Source organism: Camelus ferus, chromosome 30 (assembly GCF_009834535.1).
Source record: "Camelus ferus isolate YT-003-E chromosome 30, BCGSAC_Cfer_1.0, whole genome shotgun sequence".
NCBI classification, from domain to species: domain Eukaryota; kingdom Metazoa; phylum Chordata; class Mammalia; order Artiodactyla; family Camelidae; genus Camelus; species Camelus ferus.
In genome coordinates, this window is record NC_045725.1 from 13,243,326 (window position 1) to 13,255,586 (window position 12,261).

At 49.4% G+C, this 12,261-nt stretch overlaps 1 pseudogene; it reads left to right on the forward strand.

The window, feature by feature from the left end:
* Positions 1-1,255: 1,255 nt before the first annotated feature.
* LOC116660585 lies at positions 1,256-1,837 on the forward strand (annotated as a pseudogene).
* Positions 1,838-12,261: the final 10,424 nt, after the last annotated feature.

Here is a 12,261-nt window from a genome sequence, read left to right on the forward strand (position 1 = left end):
CAGGAACAAGTAAGCATCCTCTTTTCCCTGCTCTGTGAGGGAAGCTCCACCATGCTGGGCACTGCCCCGTCTCTGCTGGTTTAGGGGGGAACCAGAGGTCCATTCCCAGCCATCTTCACCTCCAGACACCTGAAGCTCTCTGGCAGGTGTCACCAGGAACTGACCTGGGAAACTCATAGGGAGCTGAGTCAGGGAGGGCATCAGGTTTCCTGTGAGCTCTTGGCAAACCTCTGAAGAGGGCGTGCTTCTGCTTCTGTGTTCACTGAGCCCATCTGCCGTGTGTCCCTGCTTTCCCCACTCTTTCCGCCTGTCATAGGGGCCCCGGGCCACCGCTGTCCCCCGGAGGTGGAGCAACAGCCTCCCCTCCCCCCAACCCTCCCTCAGACACAGCTGACACTCTCATTTCACTGGCTGAAGCCATGGGCCCTTATTAAATTCCTTGGGGGATGATCTCATTAAGCCTTGTTATGGGTCACTTCTATTTCGGGGAGAATAAATTTGCTGGAATCTTTCTATGGGCAGCTAGTTAATTGAAACCCTAGGAAGGGGTGGGCCCTGGCGAGGTAGGAGAGAAGCCTGAAAGGATGGGGAGTCGGGGAGCTGGGAGCCGGCTGGAAGGAGGAGGCGGGGAGGACATATGAGGGGATCCGATAAGGAGGAAGATGTAGGCCCAAAACGGGGAGGGAACACAGAACACGTGTCCATGGCAGCCTGATCTACTGAGATAGGCCCCTCGCTGCCCCGCAGACCTCTGGGCTCAACCCTGCCCCGACACATGAGTCCAGACCGACATGATGCGATAAGGGCCCAGGACAGGATGTGGCAACAGAGATGGAAAAGAAGGAGATACGAGAGAACTTGGAAACAAATTTGATATAGGGATGGAGGAGAGGACAGAGCCCAAGATGACCTTGAAAGATCCCTGCGGGGTGGGGAGAGGTGCCAGGGTACAAGCCCAGCGGAGGCCTCAGATCAATGCCAAGTTCAGGGCTCTTTATTGTTTGAAGTGTCTCTCTTCACCCACTTCTGAAAAAAACGACATTTTCAGTCTCTAGTCTTCTGGCTCTTCAACCCGGTCACTCATTCATTCATGCACGTGGCTAATGTGAACTGAGTGTACCTGCTGTGGACCGGACCGTGGGCTGAGCACCAGGGAATGAATGCAAATATAACAAACACACTTCTTAGGCCACGCGACTTGAGTCCACCCAGAGTAGTTAGCCACTCAGAATCCCTTTGACTTCAATTCCCTTTTTCAAAGAGTTGTGCTGTCTCTTCCTGTTTCCCACCATGGCACAGAATCCAGATGAAAAGAACCCCACGTGGGACCTTCATCTGTGTGGGGGAGAGTGCAGACAGACGGACCCAGGCAGCCAGGGTGCTGGAGCAGCTCACAGGCCAGACCCCTGTGTTCTCCAAAGCTAGGTGCACCGTCAGATCCTTTGGCATCAGGAGAAATGAAACGATTGCTGTCCACTGCACAGTCCAGGGGCCAAGGCAGAAGAAATCCTGGAAAAAGGTCTTAAAGTTGCGAGTTAAGGAAAAATAACCTCTCAGATGCCGGAAACTTTGGTTTTGGGCTCCAAGAACACATCGCCCTGGGGATCAAATATGACCCAAGCACTGGTGTCTACGTCGTGGACTTGTACGTGGTGCTAGGGAGGTCAGTTTCAGCATCGCAGACAAGAAGCAGGACAGGATGTGTTGGAGCCAAACACAAAATCAGCAAAGAGGAGGCCACGCTCTAGTTCCAGCAGAAGTCTGATGCAATCATCCTTCCTGGCAAATAAATTCCCATTTCTATCCAAAAGGCCAATAAGAGGTTTTCACTGAAAAACAAACAAACAAAAAGTTGTGCTGATCCTCAGAATAGGTGCTGCGGAGAAGAGGATGTAAAGGTGGAGGAAAGTTCTTTGTTGGGGACCTTAAAGTCACATGAACTTGTGAGATGTGGACGTGCTGGAAGACGGGTGGCCACGGATGAACCGCGCAGCCCCCGGCCGGACTCAGAGCGGGCCTGGGTTCTTTCACCTGTAAAAGGACAGAGTGTGATTAGGTGATTTCTGAAAACTCTTCTACCTTTTTTCATGCTTGTTTTAGATGTGAAAGCATCATGAAAAGTTTAATCTCCACGTAGACGTGAGGTTGCCCTTTATTTCAGAATACAATAATAACGTCAGCCCCCACAGAGGGATGTAGAGTGTCACATGGAACTCCATTCTTCACTCCTTGTGCGTCCACGTGGACGGGGCTGTGTCTGAGCCACAGTCCTGGAGTCTCTCTGGCCTCTGTCTCTCTCGGGAAGAAAGACACAGGGCTGGAAAGTTTGAGGGATGGACCTGAGCACACTGTGCTAAAACCAGCTGGGAACCTGTTATGGGCTGAACTGTGTCCCCCCAAATCCATATGTTGAAGCCGTCAGCCCCAGTACCTCAGAATGTGGCTGTGTTTGGAAATAGGGCCTTTGAAGAGGTAATTAAGTGAAAATGGGGTTGTTCGGCTGTACCCTAATGTACTATGATTGGTGGCCTTAGAAGAGGGCATTAGGGTACAGACGACACAGACTGAGGGGTGACCATGTGACGACACAGAAAGAAGGAGGCCAACTGTAAGCCTCAGAAGAAACCAAATCAGCTGACTCCTTGGTCTTGGAATTCTCAGCTCTAGAGCTATGAGGAAATAAATTTATGTCGTCACCCAGTCTGTGGAACGTCACGATGGCAGTCCTAGTGACTTCATACAATACTAGTACTCTTTAGGACCTGCCCCCTGCCCACCAGACAGCAAATCTGCTCCTTGAGGGAAGGGCTGAGGCTGCGGTGGGGTGAACGTCTGTCCACAGTGGCCGTGGGGTGTTAGGAAGCCCATGGCACCTGCCCACTTGTACTGTGCCCTCCAATCTAGCTTTTATTTACCATAAACTTCACACTTAAATGTTCACCTGTTTCCTGTGTCTTGTTTCTCAGTTGGTTCCAAACTTGAGGAGAGGAAGAGAGAAAGAGGGTTATTTACTGCACCGCCACCCCTGCCCTAGCAAGAAAAAAAGAAAGAAAGAACCATCCCAGCTCATGTTACAAATAAATCTTCCTTGGGGATTTTGTTCTTTTTTCTAGACTCTTCTCTCACTGTTGCCCTCATCACTCCCAAATGAGCACCGTGCCCCCAGGCCTGCTCATTCCCAGAATGGCTTGGCTCTTTTTTTTTTTTTCCTTAATTGAAGTACAGTCAGTTACAATGTGTCAGTTTCTGATGTACAGCACAATGTCCCAGCCATGCATTTACATACATCTATTCTTTTTCATTAAAGGTTATTACAAGATACTGAATATAGCTCCCTGTGCTATACAGAGATTTGGTTTTTAAATCTATTTTTACAAACAGTGGCTAACATTTGCAAATCTCAAACTCTCAAATTTGTGCCTTGTGCTCTACAGAAGAAATTTTGTTTTTTATCTATTTTTGTATATAGTGGTCAACAGGCTTGGCTCTTTGATTCCACCATGACATCTGCCTAGAAGCTTTGCCTCTTCCTCTCCATGCTGAAAATTATCCCCATTTGCAGAGTCTTGGCTCAGATGCCTCCTCCCAGCCCCGTCCTCCCCGGGCACAGGCAGCTCCCTCGTCTCGGCTCCTGTGACTCTGGGTGTGTATTCCCATTAGGTGGTCACATAGTCCTAATGTTAGGTGACTTCACTCTGTCTTCCCCACTGGGACAGACTGGCTTGAGTGCTGCACCAGAAAGGACTCCTTCTGTGTCCGTGTCCCCAGTGCTGGCAGGTGCTTGGCTCCAAAGCGGGCGTCCATAACGTGCTGGAGAATGAGTGAGTGGCAGGATGATGTGTTGACTTATTAATTTGTGTGTTTCTGGTAGCATTCTGCCCACCTCTTCCATTTCGAGTGGACTGCCAGATTGATAATTTCTAGTTTCTGTGATTCAGGCTTGGTGCAATGCTAGAGAGACTGATGTCAATAACACTTCTTGTCCTTAAAAATCTCCACTCACTGGGTTTCATGTGTGTTGTGGGGAAGGGAGGAGGTAAGGAGAGGAGAGGAGATGGCCTTTGACAGAGAGGAAATCATGAGGGCCTGGAAGGGGATAGAAGTGTGGCTGACCTCAGCCCCGCACAGCCACCCATGATGGAGGTGGCCCGTCCACCTGCGTGGGGTGGGAGGACTTGGCAATGATTTCTTGCCATACGTGACTTGGAAACAACCCAGCTACCACTCACCACTGGGCCTTAGCAAATGACAGATCTGCCCGGATGGAAGACTAGACCCTACCCTAACTGTCCAGGCACCTGGGTTCAGGGGGTCCTGGGCGGGGAAAGGGAAATGAAGCATCAGCCATGACCGACATGGACTTCCCTGCCAGGTGGGTGCCTTTGGGTAGAAATTAAGTTGGTTTATGGGACATAAATAAAGTGATGTTTCTTTCCTACTTGAGTTGGAGGACTAGGTTATCATTCACTAGAAATGAATTCTGGATCATTTGTTTAGGTCCCCCGTAAACAATGTTGCTCCCCCTACCCCCTCTTCTGCCCCAGAAATTTTGCTGAGGCCTGAACTGGCCTAGAATTGGCTTCATTGTCCCCTAGTCCCCTTACATGTGGCCTGGAATGTGGCAGTTTGGGGAATGGGCTAGCATTCTTGAGACTGTGAGGTGTGCCCCCCCAGCAGCCTGGGGCAGCCTCAGAAGGAGCATCCTCAGCCAGTGGACTCCTCCTGCCTGAGACTAAGGGCCTCAGTGAGGAGATTCTTCCACTGTTCCCTCAATAGGGATGGAGACTGGAGGGGCTGCTCTAGGTGAGTGGCGAGACACCCCGGGGAGGGTGAGGCACCCTGAAGGGGTTGGAGGAGAAGCTCCCTGAGGACTGAGCCCCGTCGGTGGGGGGCGAGGGTGAGGCTGTGCAGCTCCAGGGGAGCCCGCCAGCAGCCAGGACTACCTCCAGGGAACATGATGCCCCGTGGGGACCCGACTTGCACACGTCTCTCTCTCAGGCCTGATGGGTCACCCCCAGCCCAGGTGGGACTTCTCAGAAACCGCAGGCTCCCTCTTGTCTCTGTAGCCCCGCTTGTCCCTGTGCCCTCCTCTCCCTCAATGTCAGACCAGAGCTCCCCAGGGACAGCGTGGTGACGACGGAATCTCTAAACTCCTCACTCTCAGTGGACCTGGGGACACACCGGCTGACCCCGAGGGAGACAGGAGAGGAGAACAGACATTGAGAGGACAGAGCAGCAGAGAGAGGAGAGGGAGCCGAGTGGGGGCGGGGGAGGCTGGGGCGAGGAGGGAGAGCCGTGGGCTTGGGCTCCCCTATAGCAGAGTCTGAGACCAGAGCTTGCACACAGGTAGCTGATTTGGGGAAGCTCCCCAGGAACAGGAGGGAGGGACTGGGAAGAGGGGCTCAGGGAAGGAGGGAGAGACACCCCAGGGTGTGCTACCAAGTCAGTCTCCATAGAGGCCACGGGGCGTGGTCCTGCTGGTGGCCTCTAAGGACCCCTGCAGAACAGGTCACGGACTTGTCCGCCTACGGGAAAGAAGCTGGACATTTATGCACCAGCTCCAGCCTGTGCTGGCTGAGGGTCGCCCTGTGGGGTGATAACTCCTTCTCCCCTCCAGAAGAGTCCAGGGAGGGGAGCCCCAGGGCAGGGGATGGCAAGCAGCTGGACTGAAAATGTGAGCCCGAGTGCAGGGATGCTGGGGCACAACACGAGGGGAGGGGGGAGAAGACGAGGTAGCAAAAGACTGGAGAGAGGGAGGAGAAGAAGGCGGCGATGGGGAGGGGAGGGCTGGACAGGCCCACGCCCTGTTTTGGGGGGAGACAGGAGCAGGGCAGAGGCCTGGGACTGGCTGGGGTGAGCCCTCAGAGCCAGTCTTTTCTGCCCCTAGACTCCGTGGACTGGGTAGCCCTGGCAGGGACCGCGCATCCCCACCCCCTTGTAGCCAGGGGCAATCTCTTTGGAGCCTGCCAGGATGGTAAGCTGTCTCATAGGTGTTCCTGCTTCTTACAGTTCAACAGGATGAATTTAGGGTTCTGGCTGAGAACACAGCTCTCCCAAGGGGCAGTTGAAGGCACATGATTATACTAAAGGATTGTGCCCTGCCAGACTGGAAGCAAGCTTCCTGCAGTCCTTGTGGCAAAGGGAAATCCAGTCTGGGTAGATTTGAGGAGACAGGCTCTTGAAGCTTCTGAGGTTTAAAAGGCCTGGAACATTCCATGTGCGCACTCTACCTCCACTTTACACCCAGTTTCCTCCCACCATAGAGAGGGACTCATTCTCCACAACATCAATCTATTCCCTCTCTGAGTCCTTAGTAGCACCAATAGCTGATAGCACAGACTTAGCGCTCAACTCTTTACTGTTCCTTCCCTTTGGGTTATTTTTGTCTTCTTGCCTTGTAAATTCTAGAGCTTCTTGGTACTTCCCAGGTTCCTGGTGCACCAGGAATGCAAAAGCAGTTGGCACTGGGGCTTGGTGAGAACACACAGATGAATGTGTGTTAGATTGGCTCTCCTAGCTCATCAGAATGTCGTGGCTTGAGAATGCTGAAAAACCTGGCGAACCAAAAATATCTTCCTCTCCCTAACTGACCTGTCGTGCTGCCTGAAATGCCTTTTATGTCACTCCCTGACAGTTTCTAGGGAAGTGTTTGTTTTAGTTAGGCAAAATATTCTGTCACCGGGAGGGGTAATATGTTAGTCAGCTATCACTCTAGTAAGAATTAGGTTCCTTAATTAATTGTTTTTAAGTCAAAGATTAGAAGCCTTTGAGATTGAGTCCTAGGCCAGAATGTTTTGGTTGTCAGAAGGTAGAGGAGAGAAGCAGGAGGGCTAAAGTCCTAGGGCCTTGAGTAGTGGGAGGTAAAGGCACTGACTGGGTCAGGGAGGGTCCTGGACGTAGTAGGGAAACCTTCACCAGGGACAAACTGATTTTATCCAGAGGGAATCTCAATTCAAAAAGATACCTGCACCCGAATACTCATAGCAGCACTATTTACAATAGCCAAGACATGGAAACCACCTAAATGTCCACTGACAGATGACTGAATAGAGAAGTTGTGGTATATTTATACAATGGAATACTACTCAGCCATAAAAAATAATGCCATTTGCAGCAACTTGGATGGACCTGGAGAATGTCATTCTAAGTGAAGTAAGCCAGAAAGAGAAAGACAAATACCATATGATATCACTCATATGTGGAATCTGAAAAAAAAAAAGGCTAAATGAAATTATTTACAAAACAGAAACAAACTCACAGACAGAAGACAAACGTATGACTATGGGGGGTGGGGGGAAAGGGGTGGGAAGGGATAAACTGGAAGTTTGGGGTTTGAAGATGCTGACTGGTATATATAGAATAGATAAACAAGTTTATACTGTATAGCACAGGGAACTACATTTGATATCTTGTAGTAGCTTATGGTGAAAAAGAACATGAAAACGAATATATGTATATGTACACCAGAAATTGGCACAACATTGTAAACTGACTACATTTCAATTAAAAAAACAAACAAAAAAAACCAACTACAAATTAAAAAAAAAAGACAAACTGATTTTACACTTTTGCCTTATATGTAAGGCCACCTGTATAGCAGAGGTAACACATTCAGGAGACACTGTTTTATCTGTCAGTTCCCTGAGGCCAGGGATGGCCAGTCTACCTCCTTCAGTCTGGTCCATGGTACATGGATGTGTGTGTTCTCTTGAGTGACAAGAATGGAGCTAGCACAGATAAGCAAAACGTTTATACTGTGTAGCACAAGGACTATATTCAGTATCTTGTAGTAACCTATGGTGAAAAAGAATATGGAAGAATATATGTATGTTCCTGTATGACTAAAGTATTACGCTGTGCACCAGAAGTTGACATAACATTGTAAACTGACTATGCGTCAATTAAAAAAAAAAGAATGGAGCCAGCTTTGCACTCACCCTCCAGCTTTGCAGACACACTGGACTTAGAGTGGGCCTGGCTTTACTCAGTGAGGCCTCCCCACCACCCTAGAAAGGAATCTTGACATGCCACCCTGAAAAGCTAGACTTCAGCCCTTCTAGTGGCTTTGAAGTTTTCATGGCAGAAACCACAAGCAGAATTAAAAAGCCAGAAGTGCTCTACTAAGTGCTTTAAGGAACACAATTCTCCAAAAAATATACCTAATAAAAATATACCAGTTCTCTGCAAAATGAGAGGGTACTCTCTAAGGCTCCCTCTTCAGTCTGGTGGTTGTCCGTGATTTGCAGTGAACGACCATTACTCAAGAGGAGGGGAGGCCTTTGGAAGCTGCCTGGTGTCTTGCGTTCCGGGAGACTTACCCTCCCAGCCTGCTGCCTGCCCCCCACACTAAGTTCTGTAAGTCTCTGCCTCATCTTTCTCCTGGGGGCCCATCCTGTTTTCCCAAAGCCTGGTGTCTTTGCACTGACTCCTCAAGAGAGGAGTCACGTGAGATACTCCGCTTCGTGTAATTTTAGTTTATTGCAGCTGCTGCTGGTCTATTGAAGTACTTAATGAATGCCTGTATTGTTCTCAGGCCCCGTGCCTTTTTCAAATGATCAGCACATTATAAAACACAATAATGAGTCTAATTCCCCACCCCCATCCCTACACACACACACACACACACACACACATACACACACACACACAGACACAGACACAGACACACACACACACACACACACACACACACACACACACAATGGCACTACTAAGTCCCCCAGACAGGAACAGTAGTGAAGAGTCTGCGATTTGGAGGCAGCAGAGCAAGGTTTGGTCCTGACTCTCCCATTTAGTGCTGGTGACCTTGGGCAAGTCGTCATTCATTATCATCTGTTCAGTAAGCCTTTATTCAGACTCTCCTCGTGTCATTCTGCTATAATCTCTCAGCAGAGTATTAACAATGCTCACCCCACTACCTTCCAGGACTGTTTGGAGGAGCTAATGAAGCCCTATTTATGAAGTAAGTTCTTACATCAGAGTAAGCTCGATACAAATGTACATTGTTGATATTAATCAGCAAAAAAATAAATAAATAAAATCGGAGGAGTGGGGGAAGAGGGCTCAAACCGCAGCACTTGGCATGTGACTTGTATGAAAAATACACAAAGTCCTGTCCCCTGTCCCCTGGTGCTTCAGGACCCCAGCCTGTCCTGCTTTGCCGGGATACCCTTGCTTTGCCGGGATACCCTTCTCTCCATCTCCGTCCTAGGAAGCCCTGCTCTTTCTCCAAGGCCCTGGTCAAAAGCTTCCTCTTCCGTGAGGAGCTAATTTCTCCCTCCCTCAGGCCCCTCCTCTGCTTCGGTGATCTCTGTGCTCCTCTGGTAAACTACTGTGACTTGTTTCCAGATGGGGCCCTGTTTCTACCCTGATCAGTGTTCTTGAGGGAGGTGGCCTCATCCCCAGGAATCCTGGCTCCACCCCTTTAGTTCCTCTGGGCCTCAGTGTCCTCTGCTGTAAAGAACTGTTGTTAGGATTAATGAAACACCATGTTGAGGGCCTAACAGTGCGCCGTGTGCTCAGCAGGCAGGTCCCCAAGAAGTATCTTCTGATTAAGACTGAATGGCATGCATCCTTGGCTGGGCTCTCCTAAGACACACAGAGGTAGTGCCACTTAATATGTGCAAATGAGGAACTTTGGGGCCATCCCCACCCCCGGATTTGCAACCTGCAGTGTCACCAGGAAAGAATTCCTCCTCAGACGCTCTCCTTTGTATTTCAGTACCGCTGGGTGAGGCAAGGTGAACCCACTCCACCTTCCAGAGTCTTGGGTGATGGCAACACTGGCTGTGGTGAAAAGGTGATCGCGGTCACGGGGAGGGGAAGGGAGGAGTTCGAAGAGAGGTTTGGCTTAGGACTGGTCTTGCTTAATGTCACGTGTTTATTTGAAACCAAATGTAACATATTTATTTAAAGTCAAAGTTTCCAGGTTCTCTGTGTGTATGTGTGTGTGTTTTTTTTTCCTGACACCAATTCTCCAACAACAACTGGGTGTCCAACCATTCAGTTCACTTCGGGCACTAACGGCCCACAGTTGGCACTGACCCCACAGGTTTAGGGCTCAGTCCCTGGAGAGGGCCCCACTTCAGACGCCAGCCACCAGCCGGGCTGCCCGCACTTCTGTTCTGCAGACTATACATACGGGGGTTCCTATGACTCCCGCTTAAGTTTGGTAACTCGCTAGAAGCACTCACAGAACTCAGGAAAGCACTTTCCTTGCTATTGCTGGCTTATTATGAAGGATGCAACTCAGGATCAGTGGTGGGGAGGAGGAACTTGGGGCTGGAGCCAGCCCAGAGCTTCCCCGTCCTCACCGGGGCCTCCAGGCACCTCAAAGTGTTGAGGAAGCTCTCTCAAACCCATCATGTAGGGTTTTTTAAAAAATTTTAATCAAGGTTTCATTATGCAGGCATTGTTAATTACATCTTTAGCCGTAAGTCACTGAACTCAACCTCCAGCCCATTTCCCCTTCTGGCAGGTTGGGGGTGAGGCTGAAAATTCCAACCATCTTCCTCCTCAAGGTCTTGCTCCTCTGGCGACCATCTCCCACCCAGCAGCTACCTAGGAGCCCATGAATAATTACCGCCTTAGCATAAATTCCAGTTTCTTACGAATAACAAAAGGCACTCCCATCACCCAGGAAATACCAAGCGTTTTAGGAGCTCTGTGCAAGTGACTGGGGACAAAGACCAAAGATATGCTTTAAATTTTACACAGATCCCCTGATGTTGCTCTTACTTAAATACTGTCGTTTTCAGAGCTGCAGAGGATGAGGGGGAGGACTGGAGATGTTCTCCTTTGCAGGTGTTGCTTTGCAGGCTTTGAGTCTTTTCTTCTATATCACTGTGTCTTTGGAATATGTCCTATCAGCCACCCACAAGGGAGGTCCCTGGGGCTGCAGGCCCTTCCCTTCCTTCCTGATGCTTTTCTTTCTTTCTCTTGTTCAATGGTAGATCTAGCCTTCTTCCCCCGGGAGCTCCACCTGCCCCTTGGTGTGGTCAGCGTGGGGTCAATGCTGACGATCCATTTTCTCCTGGTCTTGACCTGAACACTCGGTTGAAGTCTGGTGACAACGTCAGACCCTGCTTCCCCATTACTACTTAAAAAAATGAAGCCAGACTCCTACTCACATTCAGCCCCCCAACCTCCCTGCGGGCTGGCTCTCTCCTCACCCTTCCGCTGTCCAGCTGCAGGCAGCCTGGCCTTTGGGCTGTCATCCTCCAAACACCCCAGGGGCTTTTCCTCCTCTTGCTCCCTTTCCCTCAAAGGTCAGTTTCTCTCACAGACATGTATTCAACGTGTCCTGACTGCCAGGCTCTGTGCTGGACACCAAGGGGACCTGAGGAAGGATGGCTTGGGCTCTGCCCTCGAGGCCTTGACTCTTTTCCTCTCTTTAACCACAATCTGGCTGATGGAGAGGGTACGGCTCAGTGGCAGAGTGTCCACCTACCATGTGTGAGGCCCTGGGTTCTAGCCCCAGTACTTTCATCAAAAAATAAACCCAATTACCTCTCTCCAAAGAAAAAGATCCTCTGGCTGGGCTCCCACCTCCCACCCACTTGGCACCTGGTGCCACCTCCTCATAGGACGGCACGGTTCAGCCCCTGCTCTTGGGTGTGTCAGGTGGATGAGAAAGAAGAACCCACACAGTAGGTACAAAGGAGGGCAAAGGTTATGAGGGGAAGGAGCAGGTGTGGTGATGGGTGGTGGGTGCTAGTTTAGGTGAGGTGTCCAAGGAACTCCCCTCCAGGGCTCTCACAGAGAGCTACCCTTTTATAAAAAAAGCCTTACACATTACTGTATATAAAATAGATAAACAACAAGGACCTACTGTATAGCACAGGGAACTATATTCAATTGCTTGCAATGAGCCATAATGCAAAGGAAACTGAAAAAAAAAATGTATGTATGTATATGTGTAACTGAATCGCTTTGCTGTACACCTGAAACTAACATTGTAAATTGACTACACTTCAATAAAAAATAAGAACAAAAAAAATCGGATGAGAAAATGCACACAACGGATGAGAAAATGCACACAAATATACTAAGCATCGCACCACAACCATGTAGGTGGTGCTTAATAATGTGAACTAAATATAAATTTGATATAAATCGATTGTTTTCAAATGTAAAGAAAAAGACAACTTTATAAGTAATTTCTCTACTCATTAAATTTATTTCTAATTCAAAAAATAAAGAGAGAGGCCAATACAAACTTGCTGAAAAATTTAAAATGTCCTTTGCATTTGTTTCCACTGT